Source organism: Hetaerina americana, unplaced genomic scaffold (genome assembly GCF_022747635.1).
Source record: "Hetaerina americana unplaced genomic scaffold, ioHetAmer1.1.p SCAF_6, whole genome shotgun sequence".
NCBI lineage: Eukaryota > Metazoa > Arthropoda > Insecta > Odonata > Calopterygidae > Hetaerina > Hetaerina americana.
This window is the reverse complement of record NW_027287205.1, coordinates 61,604,300-61,627,883: the sequence shown is the minus strand read 5'-3', so window position 1 is coordinate 61,627,883 and position 23,584 is coordinate 61,604,300.

Genomic DNA, 23,584 nt, shown 5'->3' with positions numbered 1-23,584 from the left:
TGGCATTGCGATGCTCTTTCACAACCCAAATCGTACGCAATTTCGCCTTCGTCTCTCTCTTCAGAACCCGGGCCCAGCAGCCGCGCTTTTATCTCGTCTGTACTCCCCACTCTCCGTTGAAACAAGCTCCCGAGTGCGAATGGGGGACATAGGAATACTCATGCGGTACAAGAGTTCAAATTCACGCGCGGGACGAGGGAGTCGTCCACCCGGACGCTTCGGCTACCGTGACCCCCCACTTGCGTCCTCGACCAGTTTTCTTCGCCGTGTAATTAACGTTTGTAAATTGAGTTGCAAAAGCGGGCTTTAGCCATTTGGCCAGCATGTGCGTCGCGCGTGGCTGTCTGTGAGTCTCCCGAATGCCAAACTGTCTAAATAATGAAGTACCGCCAGCACCTCTGATCAAACAGGGTTCAGCGCATAATTACTTTCCTCGTCACACTATATCCTCTCTGGGTTGTCTAGACTGGGGACTGATGTCCTCCTTCTAAATGGAGTGTTGTCAAATCATATCCCATCACCAAAGATCCCTTCATAAATTTTCCCATCTTATTCAAATGAATATTTTGTTTCTCATTCAAATTCAGAAAGCACCCCAACAACGAAATGCTCGTTCTCTTAAAGAGGTGTATCTGAGTACTTACTTTTTAGGCGATGGAAATACTAGTACGGTAGTATGATACAGTAATGAGCAAATTATTTAGCACCACCGTTTCCATCTACTTCACCGTAACGTGGAATACAGGAACATTTTGGTATCAGAATAGAACCGGCAGTACATTTTTGATATCCGAATGAATACCACTAAAACGCTTTATGGAGATTGTGGATCCAGATTCCTTTCCAATTTAATATATCTATATTTAAGCAATGGTTTGTTTTAAATCGAAAAAATAAGCAATTTCAATGCATCTACTAGTCTATACCATATCTGTACACAACGATACTTTACCAGTTGTTCTCATTTAAGAATAAGCTTAACATTATCCTTAACATAAAAATAAGGAAGATAAAACTATAATGAAATTTGTAACAGTTTTACACTTTGTATAAATGTGTTATGATGTGTTGTAAACCGAAGAGCATTTAAAATGACGATGACATAAGAATTTAAGATACGGTGGGGGAAATTGAAAGTGGAATAATGAATCACTATTAAATAAATATCTCGAGAAATTTGGTTGAGGTATACAATAAAATATTTTCATATTTTTCATACTTTCATATGGCAGCAACAAATTGTTAGCATGCATTAGCAGTAACGTATCATCAAGCAAATGACTGCACTTTATAACTAGTTAATCAACTACATTTGCCATTAGTTTCTCTGGTGATGTTTTAGAAAACGTTATTCGACTTGGAAAGAATTTTGGAAATTAAATCCTCGAAATCAATTCTGTTAAAGACATTCACTCCATTAGAGGTATTAATTGCCAATTTCATTGACGATGATTTCCGAAAGTCTTTCGCAACTGAACGAGACTTCGCCCCAGTATCCTCTGGTGGGAACCTAAAATAATCGAATCTCCTCTAAATCCACATTAATACTGCGTTATCCAATTAATTTGGGTAATTGAACTTGCACTCGGCCATCAGCGGCGAGTTACCATACGATACGATTGTCACGTTCAGGTCTGTCGGGAGTCGGAACTCCATTGCTTTAATATAACCTCGAACTTTTTACGTAGGCAAAATAGTACTGGATAATAGATTCCATTTATCACAAAACGGATGCACAAACAACATGCAACGCAATGAAAAATAATTTAGTTTCACTACGCTCCATTGACTACCTCACTATCGGCCCACCATTATGAAACTGCGGTGGGTGACCAAAAGGTTTCCTCTAATCTAACTAACATACTCTAGCATTGAATCTCTAGTAACAGACAAGGGTGCTCTATAGTCAACGCTAAAGAGAATAAAGGAATCTAAGATTATATCGAAAAATAGACATCCCTCGCTCAATAAACTATAACTAGCCTTGAAACGATAGCGTTGTAGCATTGGAAACCACATGTTGAAATATATTTATATTTCCTCGGATTGATTCTATATCAATAATAAATTTTGTAATGACAACCCACACCGCCCGCAAGACAAAAGATTGGGAACTTTGGTGGCAAATTCATAGAGCAATATTTTTAAGAGTCCAATGCGTAGTCAACTGCTAATTTATACAAATGCCAAATATTGATGGACACCTTGAAAGATATTATTTTTAACATTTAATTTTTGATATTTAAAATAAAAAATGCTAAGTTTAAGCATTTGATAACTCTGTTTTACCAGATAACTCTGTTTTCCAGATAAGGAAATCAAAAATCGCCTAATCGCATCATAGATAAAATCATTAAGCTTACTACCATTTTAAAAACATAGATATCCATTCCTTAGATATTTTTGTCAGACGATGTCCCTTTTCAGATGCAAGGTCGGTCCCATAAGTAATAAGACTGAGTTCATTAAAAATTGTTTTTTGCCAGGGTTGATACATTTACTTAAAATTCTTCGCAGTAGCACCCTTGTTCGTTCACATACCGCTCGCTGCCAGCGGTACGCCTTCTGGAAGGCGGCGTCCGGAATGCTGATAAACTCCCTCGTCACGGCCTAGTGTAACGCTTCCACCGAGTAATGGTGATGTTCTTTCAGCACAAATTTGGGGTGGTAAAATAGGAAGAAGTCTGTTGGGGCATTATCTCAAAAAGCTCAGTCACATGGTCGAGAAGTTTTTGGAAGATCCGCATGCAAATTTTCTTTTGTTCGTCCAAGAGTGTTCCCGGCATCAAGTTCGCACACACCTTCCTTACACCAATATTTTGGTCAAAAGTTAACTAACATCACTTTTAGGTATGCCATCACAAACCATGCGAACACTTAATCTGCGATCTCTATCCCAAAAAGTCTTCACTATTGCAAGATTTTCCTCACTTTTGGAGGTCGAAAGACGTCCTGAATGTTTGACGTCTTCAACATCGTCTCTACCTTCCCAAAAAAACTTGTACCACCCAAAAACACCCGATCCACGTAATGCGGTATCACCATAAGCTGCCTTGAGTATGTTATTGGATCTATTTCCCGGTCTTGCCCAGTTACACGCAAACTTTTACGGCGTAGCTCTGGCATAATAACCGATTCATGACGGATTGTAACGAGGTCACATTATAGAGATTTCTCAAACGAATGATCCGCGCTCAGCCAATGGCTGGGAGCCAACTACCACTGGCCTCCACCCTTTACTGAGACTCCCGTATCTCGAATCCAGTCAGAGAAACCGCCACGCGTCAGTCTATCCGGGAAAAAATTAGTAATTCTACTTTTGGGAGAGACTTTGCGTACATTTTTTTTTCCTCTCCATGTATTAAAATATGCCCAAATTTTTTCCAAAGCATTTCCATATTTCGGCACCTTGGGCACACTAACATTGTTTTCATTTAGACTGAAATCTCCACGGTGATTATAACCCGGTACCACCAACAAATTTCACTCTGCATCTTAGAAGAAGTCCAGGAAATCTTAGTTTGCAACTTAGCTATCGCTGAAGGTATACACGCATAAGATGACTAACGACTTTGCGTGTTGCTGCATAAATTACATGCCATGAGATAATACGAAGTAAGTCATTTCAAATCACCAATTGAACCGAGAGCGACAACACACCCAGTATTGCAATCTAAGGAGAGAAAATTTGCGTCTCAAAGAGGGCTTGTGGTTCGCTTGTAGCTCAAAATGGCCATGGCATAGTGTCTGAAGCAGCTGCAGTATGTCCTCTTCTCTTCCCTGATACTAATGATTTCTGAATGCGTTAAGCTATACGTACAATAAATTATCTCATTATCTTGCGAAATGAAAGCTTTTGTAGCAGATAAAATTAATCAACGCATTTTCTGAGGGGAAAATGTTTTCGGAGGAGTGAATTTATATAAAAAATAGTATCGGGTCACATTATTCAATATCTACGCACATTTCATTCACGGTTGCATTCAAAAATAAATTTTTGCTTTCAAAGCTACAATAATAAAAAGATTTTTTACTCATTCAGAGGCCCAAAGGCCATAATTTCATTAGATGTCGCGGTCCAGCGTTAGAAAAATCTAAATTCAAATATCTGTTGACGAGTTCAACTCAATAACTCAACTCTGGACATTCTAGTGGGGGTAAATCAGCATGATTCCATTATTGCCGGCCAGTAATCATTTAGAATTGAATTTAAATCTTCATTAGTGAAATTCAGTGAAATGGATTTCCTAATTCGCTCGATCGACATTCTTCAAAGGAAAAATCACAGTGATTATGAGTTTCATAATTAATGAACACCAATCAAAAAATATAAAAGAGAACAGGTGATGAGCTGGAATATTAGTTTTTTCTTTTCTCTTTTAATGCTCATTCAATATTCATTTAATATAATGCTATTATTTTCTATGTAATTTTTATTTTTTTTACAGTGTTCTAAATTAATAACCTAAGTCTGTATGACTAACAGACATGCTTGTCAACGGAGACAATTAATGTCATACAAATTCCTATAGTTAATGTTACCGCTGGCATTGAAATTTTGGCAACGATCCTAAAATGACATACACATATTGTGATGTGTCACATTATCTCTAATTGATTCATTTGAAAATCGTTTTTAAAAGTCCACTCTATACAATTACAGCGTTTTTTATAACCGGGTTATTTATTACCATACCAGGTACGTTATTACCATTTAACAAGGGAAAAATATTACCTTATACTCCCGAGAGTTTTATAGTATCGAATCTCTTTGCAATATGAATTGATTATCGCTTATAAGCATAAAGCGACTTTTTACAACATTTAACCTTTTTATGTTTCTATTGTAAACAGAAAGAAAATTATTTGACAGCTTTTTATATTAAAATAAACGATGAAAATGGTATTCCACTCCTCGCAGTTACTCAAAAGATATTTCAACAGAATTGTCAGGATAATCTTGACATCTGCATCAACAACAATTTTCGTTCCTCCATTATCTCTTGCTCCTCTCTGTGAGGGGTGATGCGCCAAGTTTTCCACTTTCAACAGCGGGTAGTCACATTTTCTACCGGCGACTTTAGATCTACATCTACGGAATACTCTGCCAACCGCCGCAGGGCGTGCGACGGAGGGCGTTAGGTCACCACCCATAAACTAGAATAAAGCCACAAACAAAACCAAATCATTTTACTTCTACGCAAATATTAGTTTGCTCATGCACACGACAAACCATAATCACACGAAAGAAAGTACTTGCATGCATATATAATAACTGGATATGTACATTCAAATAATGCTGTAGAGCTGTTAAAAATATGAGTCTATTAAAAACAAAGAATAACATCTCAATGACACTCAAGGTATCAATAAATGTAAATACCAACAATTCTAATTATGTCCTACGCAATTGCTGTCATGTCTATTATGATCTCTCCTGGCTCGAGGAAAAACGATATTTGAAATCTATCCACTCTACAATAAATCTACCTAATTTTAGGTTGGTGATCTGGTCTACCATAGTAGGTGGGGGCTTGTAACATGCTCTTAACATCCTCAGATGAATAACCTTCCTCTAATGTACACAGTAAGTTTAATCTTTATTCAAGCCTACGGTAAACTAGTGGCTTCCATTCTAATTCTTTCAAAAGTGTCGTGACCCTGCTACATTGTTCATTAAACTTTTTACAAACCTAGCTGCTCTTCGTTGCACTCAATCTAGTTTGGCATTAATTCTACTTCATGAAGATCCCGTACACTTGCAGTATATTTGCAAGTTGGGGCCTAACTAACGCGAAATAACAAGCCTCCGTGACCATTTAATCAAAATTCCCAAGTATTCTTTATATGAATCCAGAATTTTTTCTAACTATTTCACGAATCTGTTTTCCCCAGGATATATCCGTAGTTATCGCTACACCAAAGTATTTTACCGATTCCGCGCGTTTAATGTTGGCTCCCTGCATAGCGTGTTTTCCGCTGAAGTACTTTTGCTCCAAATATTTATCGTAAAACATTTATTCAAATTTAATTTAATCTCCCATGTCTTGCACCACTTTTGAATTGCCTTTCAGTCGCTAGATAATCATACTCTATCTTCATGACTGGATATTTTCCCATGTATCAAGGCATCGTCAGCAAATAGACGAAGTTCACTGGAAACCTGACAAATGGTGTCATTAATGCATAAAAGGAACAAAAGTGGACCATTAACACCTCCCTGTAGGACACTCAATTTTACCCTTACTGAGTCCGATGATACGCGGTCTATTACGACCATTTGCTCGCGGCCTTTCAAAAAGTTATTAATCCAGTCTATTATACATGTATCAATTCCGTAGCTTCTCAACTTTTGGAGCAAAGTTTTATGAGGGACTTGGTTGGATGCCTTTTTAAAATCTAGAAATATAGCATCGACCTGACACCAATACAGAGAACACCAAGAAATATTTCTTAAAAATTTGACGCGAAGAAATGAAGACACGTACATCCCATCCAAACTTAAATGCGACAGCAAGCAACCTAGATGGTACAACGGGGAAGTCAGATCGGCATTAAGAAGGCAAAAAAGCCAACAGTCAGATTTTTAAAAGAGTTTAAAAAGTAACGCTACGGTTTATGTGAAGGTATCCACACAGAAAATAAAAGAATGTCGTAGTTAGACGAAAGTATCATGTGCACAGCTCGACTTTCTTTTAAACTAAAATGCTCTGCATACATCGTGAGGAACATCCAGAGTCATTCTAGTCCCACTTATGTTTGGGAAATACTGGGTGAATGTCAAACTTTACATTCTTTGAAGACGGACAACGAAGGAATTATTACAGACAGAGTGAAAAGGGCAAATATTTTAAACAAGGTTTTTCAGAGCGTCTACAGTAAAGATAAAAACACACCAAACGACCCTCCGCACCCACCCGGGGAATACATGAGCGATATAACGCTGACCAAGAAGGGAATATAACATCTGCTCCGTAGTATCAATGCAAATAAAGTACTTCGTCTGGAAGAAATACCTGCAAGAACACTAAAGGAATTAGCTGAAGACATTTTCCCGTTTTTAGAAATCGTTTTTCTAAAATCGATAGAACAAGGCTCAGTACCTCGTACCTGGAAGCTAGCCCATATAAACTTCCATCTATAAAGGTGGCGATTAGGATAAACCAACCAATTACCGACCCATTTCTTTAACATCGTTCTCTTGTAAAATATTGGAACAAATTATTGTCAGTAACATTATATTTCTCAATAGTAGGAAAATACTTAGTCACAACCAGCACGGATTTAGGAAGAGCAGATATTGCGAAACACAATTAGGTCTTTTCATTCACGAAATATTTAGATCGGGAGAAAACAACACGCAAGATGATGCAATATTCCTAGATTTCAAAAAAAGCCTTCGATAAAGTCCCACACAACAAATTGTTTCACGAACTTAAATTCTATGGGATCAATGAGAAAATAATACATTGTATCAAAGACTTCTTGTCAAATCGCAAACAAATAGTAGTCATCGATGGGTTGTACTCAACAGATAGAGATGTAATTTCGAGCGTCCCTCAGGAAAGTGAGATAGAGCTGCTTCTATTCTTAATATATATAGTATAAATGGCTTAATCTCACAGGTTAGCAACCATCTATGGTCATTTGCTGACGACACGGTAGTATACAGGGAAATAAGGAGCCAACTAGATCGCGAGTTACTCTCCAGAGACTTAGACACAATCTCGGATCGTTCAAGGAATGGGGATTGAGGCTTAATACAGACCAATGCGCAGTTTTGATATTTTGGAATAGAGGAAGCGGTGAACAGGACATAAACAATGAAATAGAGGGTTCATTGCTAACTACGACTAATCAAGTTATATATTTGGGGGTAGTTCTAACATCACGCCTTTCAAAATGGGTAGCACATATCAGGACAATATGCGGATCCGCTTTCAAGAAACTGGCTTCATTAAACGGATAGTGGGAAATGTAATGAGAAAGTTAAAGAGAGGTGTTATTTTGCTCTAGTTAGACCTCATTTGGAATATGCTGCAAGTATTTGGGATCCTTGGGAGAAAACTTGGCAAAAAGAAGTAGATAAAGTCCAGAAAAACTCCGCCAATTATTAAAAGTTGTTACTATAAGATCACAAGTGTGACAGGACTCTTAGGGGATATAGGCTGGGTGCCACTTGAGATGGGGTGAGAACAAGCGAGACTTAGACTTTTAAAAAGGTTCTGACCAAACAAGTTCAACAATGACTTAATATGACAGGAATTATTATGTCCCCACATAACTGAAGTAGATAAGACCACAAAGATAAAATAAGGGGGATAGAGTCCAGGGCAGATAGATACAAATAGTAATTATTTCCCCGAAAAATCAGGAATCATAATAGCAAGGAACCGAAGTCATTCAAGAAATATTAAAAACATTTAATTTACAGGTCGGAACCAAATTAAGCATTGCAAGGACATCAGGTTCATGCGCTATTTCTGAGGCCATCGTTTTGTAAACTGGAGCAGGGATTTGATCAGGGTCTGGTGATTTATTTGGATTGATGTCTTTAAGTTGACGTTCGAATCCAAAAAAACAGATTCCAGCCATGGGTTCATGCTAGCGGTCGGGTAGTGACTGGCATTGTTCCTGTGAACAATTATCAAAAACGCTTTGAAATTTGTGGTTTAATGTTTTGCCTTTTCTAAAGTAGTGTTGAGTTTTGGTCCTTTGTTACTTAGGTTTGCGATGTCGACTTGCTTCCCTAAACCTCCCTTACATACGACCAAAATGCTTTTGAATTATTGTCCAAATATTCACCCAATCTTTTCTTCTTAAATTCAATTAACGCTTATTAGATTTGGGAACCATGACCTTCATGAACATGAATGAACTTCTCCCTTCTAACTTACCAGGTTTGCATGACCTGTTCTGGTGTGGTGGAGGCTTATTATATAAATGGTTGCAGTTCATTTAATTACCACTTTTTTCGTACACCAAAGGATTATTTTGAGAATATTTGCACGTGTTTTGAACTAAGTTTTCCGACAGAATTCATATAAATTTGCAATTTTATTATGAGGATTTTTAATTAATGTGTTTTCCCCTTCCTCTCTTCTATCCCTTACACATCCCACCAAGTGCTTTCACCCCCTGCCACAAAACGTTTTGCTGGATCGCTGGGTATCTATTCAGATGTGTTATGTTCTTTTAAACAGCCCCCACTCAAATACTCTCTGTGCATTCACAAATTGACATCGATCTCCAACGCTACGTGACTTAAACGTAATCCATTAAACCGATTGAATATCAAATCCCCTTCCGCATTAGCAAACTTAGCAGATTGCCGCGTTAGTTTAAAAAGTTCTGCTAAGGTTTCATGCTGAAAAAGTTAATGTAGTAGTCGAAAACTTCGCGTTTATATCTCATTCTACTTACATCTACATAATACCCCGCAACCCGTCAAAAGGGCGTGTGGCGGGGGGAGTTAGGCCACCACCTGTAAATGGAAACAAAACCACATAAACAAAATCAACACATTCATGCAATCCTATACCCACAGTTGCGTATACATTCATACAAAAATCTTTCCAACTTACACGCATGCAAATACATGTATTACCAAATGACAAACAATTACACCTTAGGATGCAATAAAAAAATTATCCAATACCGCGCATACTAGAATTTGAAAAGTAAGAAGCGGAATTCCACTACCACAGGTAAAACGGTCTCCTTCGTTGTATGCTGCATGGCAAACGGAGGAGACCGTTGTACGTTCCATGGCACTGGTTCCTTTTGGAGACCAATGGATTGCCGAATACTGTTATTAAACTTGTCTTACGAGCAAAAGAGTTATATTTTAGTGGGAAAATCACTTTAATAGCATGATGTGAAACAACTAAACCGCCAGAGAATTTCTAATTCAAATACTACATGTCAAAATTAAGATATGCTACTTTAATGGAAGCATTCCTCTTCTGGATGATATAAAAACTTAGCTTGACGTGCTAGTTATTTTTCTGTAGTGAGATATTTTAAACGTTTTAGTTTACTAACTTTAATTGTTTTTTATAGTAATAATATTATTAGTATTAGTATGTTGAACTTCACAGTATGCTTGACTGATAATGTAAACTCTTAATCGGGTAAAATATAGTATTGTTCGTTGATTTAAATTAATTAGCATGCTTAATAATATATTATGCCGTATTAAGCATTTTTAAGTGACACATGGAGTTGATGTAACATAAAGGGAAATATTTTTAAATTTCAAATTTTAAATTATTTTCATTTTCGAGGGAAATGCAAATGATTTACCAAATAATTTTAAATTGACTAATTTGGTCATATATATTCACTGTATCGTTCGCCTTAAAATAATTACTGCCTAAGGTGGAATGTTTTCTATAAACGACATATGCTTTAAGAAATCAGAAATATATGAGTGCGACCATAACCCTAGAATAATGGCTTGATAAGGAGACTTTCAAATTAATGGATCAGACTGAATTTTATTGCTAGAAAATCCTAGTAGCTTAATTCCGTTTTGGGCTAAAATCCCGTACAGCCTATCCTTAAGTGCTGAATGTAATTTTCTAAGTTTAGTCTTATCTAATTTTATGGTTGCATCTGCTAAATGGAAACGCAAGAAATAAATCTCTACCGCGACAATCTCCGAAGATTTGTGAGGAGGAATATGGGCTGACATTCAATCGGAATAATGGATTACTGTAAAAGTCCCCGAGTGTGGAACCGAAGCGAAATTTTGGCTGAAATGTTCAGAGCGTATAAGAGCAAATGATAATGAAAGCATAATGAATGAGAAGCATTAGAAGCGTGCCATAAGTGGAATCGAAAAAAAAAGCCTGCAAATACTAACAGTACTTTTGCGCAAAATGAATTTTGCATAATAAGAAATGGGGAAGAAGTTTTAGTATCGTTTGAGTTTATGTTAATTTACCATTTAAGGTTCGATTTTGACGGGAATTGGAAGGCAGAGACATTGTACGCATTCGATTCCGGAGAACTCGATTCCAATGATACAAAATTGATAGCTGGGGCTGTAATGATTTTTTAAACTGGGAAAACTTCTGGGTGAAACGGGTATAACTTTATTTTCTGCGAATGGATACAAGTATTTGACGTACATTATTCCAAAAACTGCTATTTTAAGCAAGGAAATTGTTTTATATTTCTTTTTTTAATTGATAAAATTGATGGAAATCGATTTTCAGATTTTGCAGTATCCCCGTAACATATTCATCTATTAATTTCTGAACAAATATTTCTTCGTATGTATTCCCATGCATGTGGGTCTCTGCAAGTCATGATGAAGCAGATTTAACAAGTGATGTGATTCAGAGTGGTACACCTAGAATATGGATATACTCCTTTTTTTGAAAGCGAACGGAATTCACTCCGCGGAAATTCGTTCCATTCACTTCGCCCATTGCCTGGAACGAAGTCCTCCGCCAAAGGCGAAGTGAGCCGGCACAGGCGTCGACACAGACTCGATAGCCGTGCGAACTGAAACATTAACGCAATACAATGCGACGGGGATGAAGAGAGAAATTCCGACTGCGGAGGGGGGGAAGATGGAAGAGAGAAAGGCTTTGTACGTGTGGTCACTCACAACCTCATGATGTCCCTCCATCGCATCTCTCATCTTTGGTCCTCGGTCGATGGCTAGGCAAAACCCCGAGGAGAGACTAATCTTTTGAGACATAACTTGGCAGAGGAAATGGCGGGTTGAAGACGTAAGAGTCACGAGAGAAGAGAGATTAAGTTAGTAATGGGATCAACTCACTAAATCTCTAGACTGATGTAATCTACGATTCCATCAAGGTGGAGAACGCTGCGGAAAGTCTAATCTCAGGAACTCCCCTGAACATTTATAATTGAATCGATGTTTCAAGGTCTTGAAAACGAATATTTAATCATCAAACATTATTTAATATAAACGAAGATTTAAAAATAATACGTGAAGCATTATTTGTAATTCATATAGCATATAGTGCACACACTCACAAAAAAACATGCGAGGACTGTTGAAAACGTATCGCGAATTTTGAATTTCCGCGGGTTGCGTATGTTTAATTTTCGATTTTTTATGGCATTACATTGATACTTATTTCTCCCACTAATTCCTAAAAGTTCTGCCATTTTGAATGTTCGGTTAATTGTTGACAGCCGTTTTACTTAGACGTGTTTTGGCTTGTCTTCGATTTTTGCCTGTTCCAAAAAATGGATCAAAGAAAATGTATCAAATTTTGTGTGAAAAACGTTGCTAAGTCCGCGGAGGCATTCCAAATGCTGACTGTGGCATATGGAGAAGCTACTTTGGATCGGAGCAACGTTTATCGGTGGTACAAAATGTTCTCACAGGGAGGAGAAGATGTGAACGACGAAGAGCGTGCCGGACGCCCGAGCACGTCAACAACAGACGAAAACATTGATGAAGTGAAGAAAATTGCATTGGCCAATTGTCGAATCAACGTTAGATAAGTTGCTGAGGACCTAAACATATCCATTGGCTCGTACCATTCGATTTTTACCAATGATTTGAGTATGACACGAGTCGCCGCGAAATTCGTACCAAAATTGCTCAATTTCAACCAAAAACAGCAACGCATTAACGTTGCTAATGAGGAGTTGGACTCTCTCCACGACGGCATGCTCAGGTAAGCAAATCGGTAGCGTGATTGACTGTAGTAAAATACAAGTATTGAATTAAATCATTAACTACCGGGTGGTTACAACTTAACCTCATTCATGGAGATTTGGGTGAAACAATCTTTGAAATTCGTTGGATATGATCGCATGTCCAGCTTTCCACAGGTAGGACCTCTGTCCATAGCCAACGCAATTACTCAATTAATTTCGCTCAATGGTCAGATTAGGGGACCGAGAAATGCGCCGAATCTGCCGAAATATCTAAGGCGCCAAAGCGCCTGCTTGGTAGCCCAGCAGCCGAGCCATAGGACAGAAACTGGGAATAACCGTGAGAATTAAACCACTACAATGATTAGTTCTTCTCTTTGCAAGATTGAATTCAAATATTTGCTGTGGCTCTATCTGCTCATTCGACTGAATCACAATATTTTTGGGAAGAGCACACAACACTCGGCTCTAGGGACAAGATAACCTTCAACCACCGTAAATGTGAAGTTGTTCAAAGACAAGGAAAAACATTATTGTGAGAATCTACTCCTTGAAGACTGTTTTCAGCTGTAATTTTTTTCCGGTTCTGTTCATTGTGACCCTTTTTGGTGAAAGACGTAAGAATAATTAGAGATATTTCTTAACAGTGGTTTACGTAAACTGTGTCTATCCTGGGAGAAACTATAAATGAAAGAAATACACACGTAACCAATGAAATTCTTTCTCGAAGCGTAAGTCTTTGCGCAGAGAGTTCAATATTAATGTATTATTTTTATTTTACTGATTATTTTTATTTTGCTGATAGAGAGATAATTACCTGTACAGAATGGTTCATAACAACATCGAACCAAAAAGCTCCAAATTATATATTAACTTCAAAAACAGATTTTCATGAATTGGTCAAGCACAGCAATTATTGCGTGATGCATATAGGCATGCACTTGCACGATAATTACAGATGATCTAACATTCATTCAACTGTATGCGTTACATTAAAATCTTTTCTCTATGTATGACTGATACCCTAGCACCGGGTATCCCTAGTATAGTATATCCTAGTGCGGGGTATTATGTAGATATAGTTGTAAAATATAAAATGATAATTTCCATTTTGAGCCCATCACAAAGTTATATGCCATTTTTTTCAATGCAAAGAAGTAGTATTACACGCACCTACTTACATCAGTTGTCATCCAGCAAATTATGCCAACAACGGCACACTTTAGTCAATTACTGCATAAGTCAAAACAAATACCATTGTCAATGCATTCCAGCAACAGTCCTCCTAGATGATCCATCAGTTTTTTGCATTTTGTACATATTTAACGAATGTAGGAGGAAGGGGATGTTAATAATCAGAATCATAGGCCTTACAAGCATAAAATATAACCTCACCTTATATCGGGTACTCGATCAAATTATATAATGAAAAAATATCAAAGAAACCAAACGGTGAGTCTTTTCCCCGTTTGGGAATAAGTACTGCTTGGTATAATGATTTTAAATTCTAGCTAATTTGAAGTAATAAGCACTAATTAATTTCTGGAAAATAAATCAGTCTACCATTACAACTTTAGCTAGGAGTCCAATAATGAATAATGAGCCGAGTAAAATTCATAATAGTTGCACTAAAACCGAACCTAAAATGGAGCAGGATTGCTAGACATTTTTAGCGCTGCATTGAGGAAAGACGTTTATGAAATAAAAGCGGAGATATGCTTGGATTAAAAAATTAAAGCGATGCGGTATTTCATGTGGGTGAGACCTCAACTTGATTGCGTTTAGTGCTGGGAACCCTGAGCAGAAGGACCTTATTTCGGTAAGAAACAGGAAAGGCACATAAAAAAAGCAAGCCATTTCGTATTTGCTACGAACGAACATAAGAGAGCCAAAAATTTGCACTGCTTGGATTCAGGGCCACGACAACCATGGCAATTACATGAGTGACTTATTTTTCTAACTCAAATTATTAGAGATTTAACGATGACATTGAAGGCATAGCTTTATTTTGATACTGGCAGGCAAGACGAAAGGAAGAAGTTTACGGAATTGACAAGTAATTAAATATTGTGTAATTGACAGAACTATAAAAGGAATCTTAAGGAATATAAGTTTTCAAAGGACAAAATGATACAGAATTCCAATAATCAAAGCTTTCTCTAATGTTTGGTGTGATAAAAGCCTCTCTTCGCAGCGGCTGGGAAGGTATCAGACATGAATGATGGAAGACGAAGATAAAAAGGGGGATCTGTACGGTACGATGGCTAATGTCCTGATTTTCCACCCCTTAAGCCCAGGTTTGCATACTAGAGGTGGAAAGATTTTTCAGTGGTATCTCGATTCCTACGTGGAGGGCTTTGTAGAGAGCACTTCAAGTGGAATACGCCATCTTTCGGATAAGACATTCAATTATGCTTTTTTTCACCTATCGTGAAGAATAGGCAAATGCTGACGCCGGGGCTTCTCTCAACCCTTCCTCCATGAGATAAACATCCGAGCCCAGCCAAAATCACCCATCTATCCCTAAACACGCAAATGACTTCAGATGCCGGTCGCCTCCCCTTATAAGTTTTACAACTACAATGATATGGAGCTAATAGTTGCGGCAATCAGCCAGCCTTAAGACTAAACGCGCTAAGGAGAACGTGGAATTTGAAAAACTTGGAAAGAACGTTTAAAACGGATGGAGAATAGAAATAAAATTTACTCGGAATGTACAAAAATTGCGAAAAAAAACACCTATCGGGATAAGCCTGAGAACATTAAGTTTTCTTTAGTAAGAATATACCGAGCTTTCCTCACTCCAAGAGCCTGTGCCAAAGCAGCAAAATTCTTTCTCCTTTCTTTCTTGAACCTTTGGAAGAATTACCTCTATTGCCTACCGTGTTGGTTATTATTATCATGTTACTATTCCAGTTTATGGCTAAATGAAGTGGAAATAATGTTAGCCCCGCATTACATTTATAAACGAGGACACAGCAAGAAGTTGAGAGGAATTGAATGCGCAGACCCGATAAATAACCCTTTATCGCGTCACAACTTGTGACCACAGCAGAAATTCAAGTGCCATAATTTGACCATCTCAAATATACAAAATGTCATTAACCAGACAATTTTACCATGGTTACTGAGCATACATCGCATCTTAACAGTGATGGGTCAAAGAAACAGATCAGTGAAAAAACAGTTTCGAGGATTGTTCATTAAATCAACAATTCTTTAAAGTTCAATGTCCCGGAGGAACAAACTTAATTCCCCAAACTGTTCCTTTATGCTCAAACCGAGTACCAAAAGACGGGATTGAGATAACAAAACGTGAAGAAACCTCACAAAATAGCATGCTCATTTGCGATACTGTTCTATATAAAGACAGCAAACTCTTGCCCTTCATAGCTGTTCCGTTAAGGAACTTCTAAGAAAGGTCGAGCGACGCTCAAATACGTATATTAAGGAGAGAAACTACAGGGTCACACCCAAAAGTGGTAGGACTGATTTTCTCTGGCACAAACGGAGCGGTGGAGGGGGGTCTGCCTGGCAGGGTAAGGTGGAGGGGGCTCTAAGCAACATACCAACACCAACCTTAGTCGCCTGCGGGCTGTCGTTGATTGAGAATACCGTTTTTTGTGAAGCAAGTTTTTTGTCCGCGTCGAAAAACAAAATGAATCTGAATTTAGAGCAACGTTATTCCGTGAAGTTTTGTGCGAAACTCGGGAAGACAGCAACTGAGACCCTCGATATGATCAAGCAGGCTTATGGGGACACTGCCTTAAGCCGTTCCACAGTATTTGAGTGGCAAAAGTTGTTTAAAGAGGGTAGGAAGCACGTTGAAGACGACCATCGCTCCGGACGGCCGTCGACGGCAAGAACTGACACGAATGTGGACAGAGTGAGGACACTGCTGAACACAGACCGACGCTTAACCAGTGAAGAAAATGCAGACCAGGTGGGTTTATCTGCATCCAACGTCCAACGCATTATTTCACAGGATTTGGCCATGCGCAAGGTGTGCGCCAAGATGGTGCCGAAAATTCTGAGTGTCGACCGAGCGCTCCTTGCCAAATACGGCGTTGCCACGTTGCCGCACCCGCCCTATTCTATCGATCTGGCACCACCGGACTTCTTCTTCTTCCCCCTGATGAAAAGACAGCTCAAGGGACAATGTTTTGACTCGATAAAGGCCGTTCAAGAGGCTTCGACGAGGGTCATCAATGGGCATCCCCTAAGAAAATTTCCAGCGGGCGTACGGGGAATGGGAGCAACGTTATACTAAGTGTGTAGCAGCTGAAGGAGCATACTTTGAAGATTATTAAGTCGATATAAGTATATCGTCAATATAATTCTTGTAAAAAAATCAGTCCTACCACTTTTGGGTGAGACCCTGTATATTAGGGTGAACGGTTGATATCAAAAACCAACCGGCGGATAACGTCTCCTAGATGACGCAGGGTACAACGGGAGGGAGATGTTGGGTCGTGGTGAACGTGATTTATATCAAGGAGCGAGGGTCCCTGGATGACGCAGGCGGTAAAGATGGATGCAGGGGTCGTGGGTTACTCCAAGCTACGAATTGTAGCACAAGTAGGGACCAACGGCGCTAGGTACTGTGGACACGAGGAAATTCTGAGTCCTTTCGAGAATCTGAATTCGAAGGTGAAGCGGGTCGGGCCGCATTCAAACATAAATTAAAGTATCTGAAGCATCATCACGCTGGATGTGCCCATCCAAAATCTGCCTTTAACGGTTGCTTACTAAATAACACAATGCTAGAAATGGAAATCAATATAAATAAAAACGCAAAAATTCCTCTCAATGACACTTTTGCTGAAAATATCAGAGCACAAAAAGACATTTTCAATCCATAAAAATCACGCGGCACTGATGTCTCCATTCCTTTACGCTATTGGAAAAAAGGCATAAAATTACCGATATATTTGCTGAAAAAACTTGAGCACGTCAGTGGCTCACATGAATGAGATATTTAAACAAAATTGATCCTTGATACACCGGGTACAAATGTATAAAGCTGGAGTTACAACATTAAATCCATCTAATATTCAAAATTTCGAACCCTGTCTATTCATGAAATTTGACAAAAAGGACGCAGAACCGGGATCATAGTGAATCTATCACGGCAGACCCTCAATAAAGTACATCCCTGCTGTTCGAAATCTATACCAGTCGTCTCGCTGATTTTGCTCCTGGGTGGTGAGATGCGATTACGTGTAGATCAAGGAAGAAAATGTAATGCACACCGGAGAAAATGGGAAGAACTGGGACAGGTTCGGTTGCGTCCTCAATGTGCGAAGTGAGATCATTGCCTGACAACGGATTTTGGACTCTAAACCCTAGCGCCTCAAGATGAGTAGGCAACCAACCATCCTCGCGAAACCATCTTCCTACTAGTCCCTTTCCATCTCCCACATACTCTCCCACATCCTCTCCCACATCTCTCACCATCCACTCTTCCACCAACTCCAGCCTTTCTTCCATCATCACCCCTTTAGGCAGACGGGAGATTTCCAAAACCGCGTGAGTGGAATAATGGCCTATTTCCATTAATTCATATCCAATTTCCAACACACTCGAGCACGTTTCCATGAAACCTCCGCATTCCGCATCTATACCCTCTGTTTCCATCGTCTCTCTCCACTTTTCCTCCTTTTCTCTCCTCCTCCTACCTATCGATTTACTGCTAGACAGACATTCCTTACGTTGTTGCGCACACTGAACACAGCCTGGGAAAAATTGGCATTGAAAAATATGTGTTATGTCTCGTTAGATAGAGCCCTTTTTCAATACGCTATGGGCGTCCTGGGGATCCTGCTAAAAAATATCCCATTTTGGAATAGAACTGGAAAGAAAGAAAAGCCCGAAAAAGTGAAATAAATGCTATAGTGATGCATAACTTTTTCCGGGAGCCAGTAAAATCACGAAGATTACATGTAAGATAAGTTTCATTAGATAAATGTGAATTATCCAAGTTTGACACTGACGCATAGGCATTAGCTTGAGCCACACCCTCCATCGGGAGGCGGGAAGAAAGAAAGAAGAGACAGCCGGTTAGAGTGATTGAAAGATTAAACTTTTTTCTCCTCGTAATTCGTTACGATAGAATTCAGAAGCAACAATTGCTACATTAGAGCATTTCGAAAATAAACCAGAGCAGAACACCAATTTCACTATGCTGCATGCCCATTTGGTAGTGGAATTTCTATTCTTACTTCTCAAATTTTAGCTTGAACGTTATTGGATAATTGTTTTACTGTATCCTAAGGTATAAGTGTTTGTCAGTTCATAGTACATGTACTTGCATGCGCGTAAATTAAAAGGATTTTTGTATGAGTGTATACGCCACTGTGGGTGTTGGTTTGCATGGATGCGTTGATTTTGCATACGATATTGTTCCCTCTTACAGGTGGTGACATAACATCCCCCGCCACATGCCCTTACGGTGGCTTGCGGAGTATCATGTAGATGTAGATGCAGATGACTGACTGATGACCTATCACCACCTGCCACACACTTCGCGGCGGCTTGCAGGCTAATACGTAGATAGACGCAAAGTGGAACAGGTGACAGTGCGGTGAGGTTTTTGTGAAAGAATGAGAAACTCGGCTCGGAAATGAGGTTTTCAGGACGGTGAGAGAAGCCTGAAGGTGCTTGCATTCCACTCCCTTTCTCGCGCGTGAATGGAATGGGATATCCGCAGGGCGGAAGGCCCCCGGGGTCGCCTTTTCGCCGAAATGGCCGTGACGGATGCGAGCAGAGGTGGGGATGGGCGATCTCACTCCCTCTGCCCTTTCCCCTTTTACTCCCAGAACTTATTCCCTTCTGCTTATTTCCCGCTGGCCAATCATAAACTATCCACCAGTCGCCGCCTCCAAACCCCATCATTCGTTTCACCAAGGAATTTTTTGAGCTAAAATGATAAATTTAGAAATAACAATTTTCCGACCGATCGACCGAGACTTGTTTTATTTCTATTCTTCCTGATTCTGCCATTGTTGTTGGCCCCATCCACAGAATTGATTTGGACCTAACAATTTCATACTCCGGGCCATTAGACCGCAGGGCACCTATCCGAAACGATTCAGTTGTGAAGAGTACGAGTTGCGTTGCTTCAGTCCCTTTTTCGACTGCTGATATTTTTATGCCCCCTAGATAATGGAACTATTGTGCCCGCCGTCAAAAATATGTAAAATTTCTGCGGTTGTGGGAGGAAAATATAATTGACAGCAGTTTCGATCACAGAAGTGCGTTTTATCCGCATATATATATATATATATATATATATATATATATATATATATATATATACATATATTTATATATACATATTTTATGTATATATATATATATATGTACATACCAAGCTACACCCTAGCTATGTGATTTTTCGGGTATTAGATCTTCCTCGGAAACCATAACCGGCACTGAGAAAGGAACTGGCCCTCCTACCCTGATGTGTGAAATTTACACGCCGTCGGCCTTAGTAGTGGGTGAACTCTACCATCACCTACCAAACTGACCATCAGGTTGATTGCTGTGTTAATGGTTTAGATATATATATATATATATTGATTTATTTTTTTGGTTTATACGAAAGTCTGACCTGATGCTCGCAACACTGACAGTGTCTCGTTTTCTTATGTATCAAATTATTGAATAATTAATAATAGAAAAATGTTACCAACAAATTTAAAAATACTATTCAAACAACTGAAAGATATTAACCGATCGCAACGTTAGAAAAGTCAAAAGTAATCATAGATATATCAAAGGAAATTTTTTTTTATTTACTGCATTGTCGGAGATGAAATTATTTAATAAAATTTTTCCATGCGAATTATCCATAAAAAATGGTCAATAAAGTCCGTCATTCTATTCCTTATCCTTAGGACATTTCCAGGAAGAGTAGCGAAACGTGGGGTGTTTTTTCAGAAGACTCGGCTAATCCCAAATATGCTCGGAGCAATGGGTGAGCAGTATTTGCTGTTTATAAAATGCTCGGAAAACATTCACCCTCCCTCTATAGGCGTGACACATTGTGCCTCTGAACAACAATCTCTTTCTTCCTATTTGTAACAAATGCGTAAGCTGAGATGAATAATTGATTTTACGAATTATCTATCGCAATTTCAAAATAAAGGCCAACTTCTGGAGCTTACCTCAAAAAGCTCACCAATTAGAACTCGAACTTACTAGAAAGTAGAGTACATGTTACCAAATTGCTTAAACATTAGTTTCTTTTAAATAAGCTGCCATTCATTAATCTAATTTATTAATTAATCTGTTTTCTCCTGTACACTCGGGGGCGCACTTATTACTCAGGAGCGCGCCTGGGATTTCTGGACGGCATGAGCCACGGAAAAAGTGATTGCAATTCTTCTTAAATTCATTTGGTCATTCCCAAATAATATCCAAATTCCTCAATGCAGAGTCGGTAATTTATAGCCTTCCATAAATTTAAATTACGCTCTCCGTTATCCAACTCCTTGTTCTTATTCAACCCGCATAACGGTCTCTGGGAAACTATCGCCTCCCCTCGCGCCGTGCGTCCCACCCGACAAGGCGCACCCCCTTACCCTTGCTCCCACGACAACCCCATCCCGAAACCCCGCCGTGAACCCTGGACACCATGACCCATCACCCGAAACGTATCATTTCCTAAGCGCACCCCTAACAACCTCCTCGACCCACCTCAGTCCCTGCCCACGTCACTTCCTCTCACCACCACCACCACCCCCCCCGCCATCTCTTACCCTCCCTTAAGCTCCTTCTGCTTTCAACCTCCGCTCTCCAATGAGGGCAGCGTTTTGATTGGTGGGGCCCCACGGGTGTGGTGACTGCGAGCAGGTGGCGCCTCCCTGGTGGTCCGGTAAACCGACCATCCATCACCCCCGCTGGTCAGAATTTCCTCCTCCCATCTTAGCCCACTCCCACGCCCGTCCATCCTTCGCATGACCCTCTCCCCCCGTCCACCCACCTCCTTCCTTCTCATAAACCTTGCCCCTCGGTCCTTTTGTTTCCAGCCTCGTCACTCACGTGGCAAGATCGCCATCCAGCCGGGGTGACGCTACGTCTCGGCAAACGTTTATGAGCAAAGCATTATTCTGGAGGGCGGCTGATTCTGGACTCCTCCACTCAATTTTTTCCCTTAAGGAACTTGGTGGTTTTATTGCCACGGATTTTTAAACCAGAGGTCTAGCAAGAGGGTAGTTTTCTCATCTGTACCTCCTCCCAAAACCCGTAGTCGATTGTAATATAGTGAGCCACCCATTGTCTTTCTGATAGTGTTAGGTAGTGTATCATGACATGTATTCCTTTTGCAGCGGAGCAATTAGGTGAGGTCTTCATCCAAAGGCACAATTCACTAACTTTACTGCATACTTAAAAACTAGGAAAAAGTACCAAGAAGTATAGCACAGTACGAGTGAGGTGATAGGCATGCGATCTCTATGAAGATAAAAACGCTGAATCAGGAAACCATTTCACTTTCTGCCGTACCCTTTTTGATGTTTCCGATGTTATTATTTAAGTGTCGAAAAATAAAAATGCATCTCGGGAAGACGACAGACTTCTGACACATTAGTACCCTTTTGATCCACTTCGACTGGGCCAAAATGAATATGTGTGTCAGAGTAAACTTTTTGAAGACAGGGCATGGATATCACTATTTAACCGTCACAAACGAACTTGTGGAAACCATAACTTGCATGACTATGGACTATTGAACATTCCCCTTCATACATTCCCATTCTGCATAATCAGTCTTGGTATGGAGGAGATATATCGTACTCGTATACGTGGTTGTGGTTGATTTTTATTTCCTCCTTTTACAGATACAATGAAATTAACCTCTGTTCGGAAATATGTTTTCCACCAGCATAAATATGAATTTTCAGATATTTTTTGGATTTTCTCATGAATATTTTCAAAATTTTCTTTAACTTTTAACCATTCATCTTCTCCCTCATACCTTACCCATCCCACTGGGTGATTATAACCCCTGCCATACACCTTTTTGATGGAACCTAGAGTATTTATGTGTACATAGATGGAGCAGGTAGTGTATCCACAATTGATACTACGATGGTAGTAAAAATATTAGTTATTATTCATCAAAAATGTTTTTGGCTACTTCACTTAAAGTAAACATATGACGCAGAGAGCTTGCAGAACAATATTGTGCAATGAAAACAAAAATTCTATGTATTTTCGATAAACACAGAGAGTTTCATGATGAAAAACCTTATCAGCATTCGTGGATTGAGGATTCTAAATCCGGGGCAACGGATAGGGCTTTCCTACTTCCCGTGGATTCAATATGTGCATTTGTAGCAGAATTTCGTAATAAGGACGAGTTCGCTCAGCAAACACTTGAGGGCACTGAAGGAACGAGAAAGGCGATTCATACCTCCTTCCAACGAAATCTTCACTATATAATTTGAATTCACCCTTAGAAGAGCCACGATGTTGTTTTTGATCAAGCATCTAAACAAAGTACACGAATAATAATTCAAGCGCTCTTGGGTAGAGTACTTTGAAAGAAAGGGAAACGGCATACAATATTCAATATCTTGAACATAAAATAACCCACACAATGTATTCAAATAAAATACTTCAAGGGCAAATATTAGTTCAGAAATGATTGTTGAAATAAATGAAAAAAGTATAAGAAAAGCTGAAACTAAAATTAAAATGATTTTATCAAGAATAATATGAAGTTACCATTCAAAAACACGTATTCGTTCTTCCTGGAGCCAGGATCGATCAGGTGGATTACTATTTCAGGTTGACAGAGATACCTACGATAAGAGTCACTCTTCATTTAGTATTTCAGCTTTGCTGATTAAATCGAAAAAGCAATGGAAACTAATTTTTTAAATTACAAAATTAAACTTAGAAGAGGTATATGAAGGGTGATATGTATACA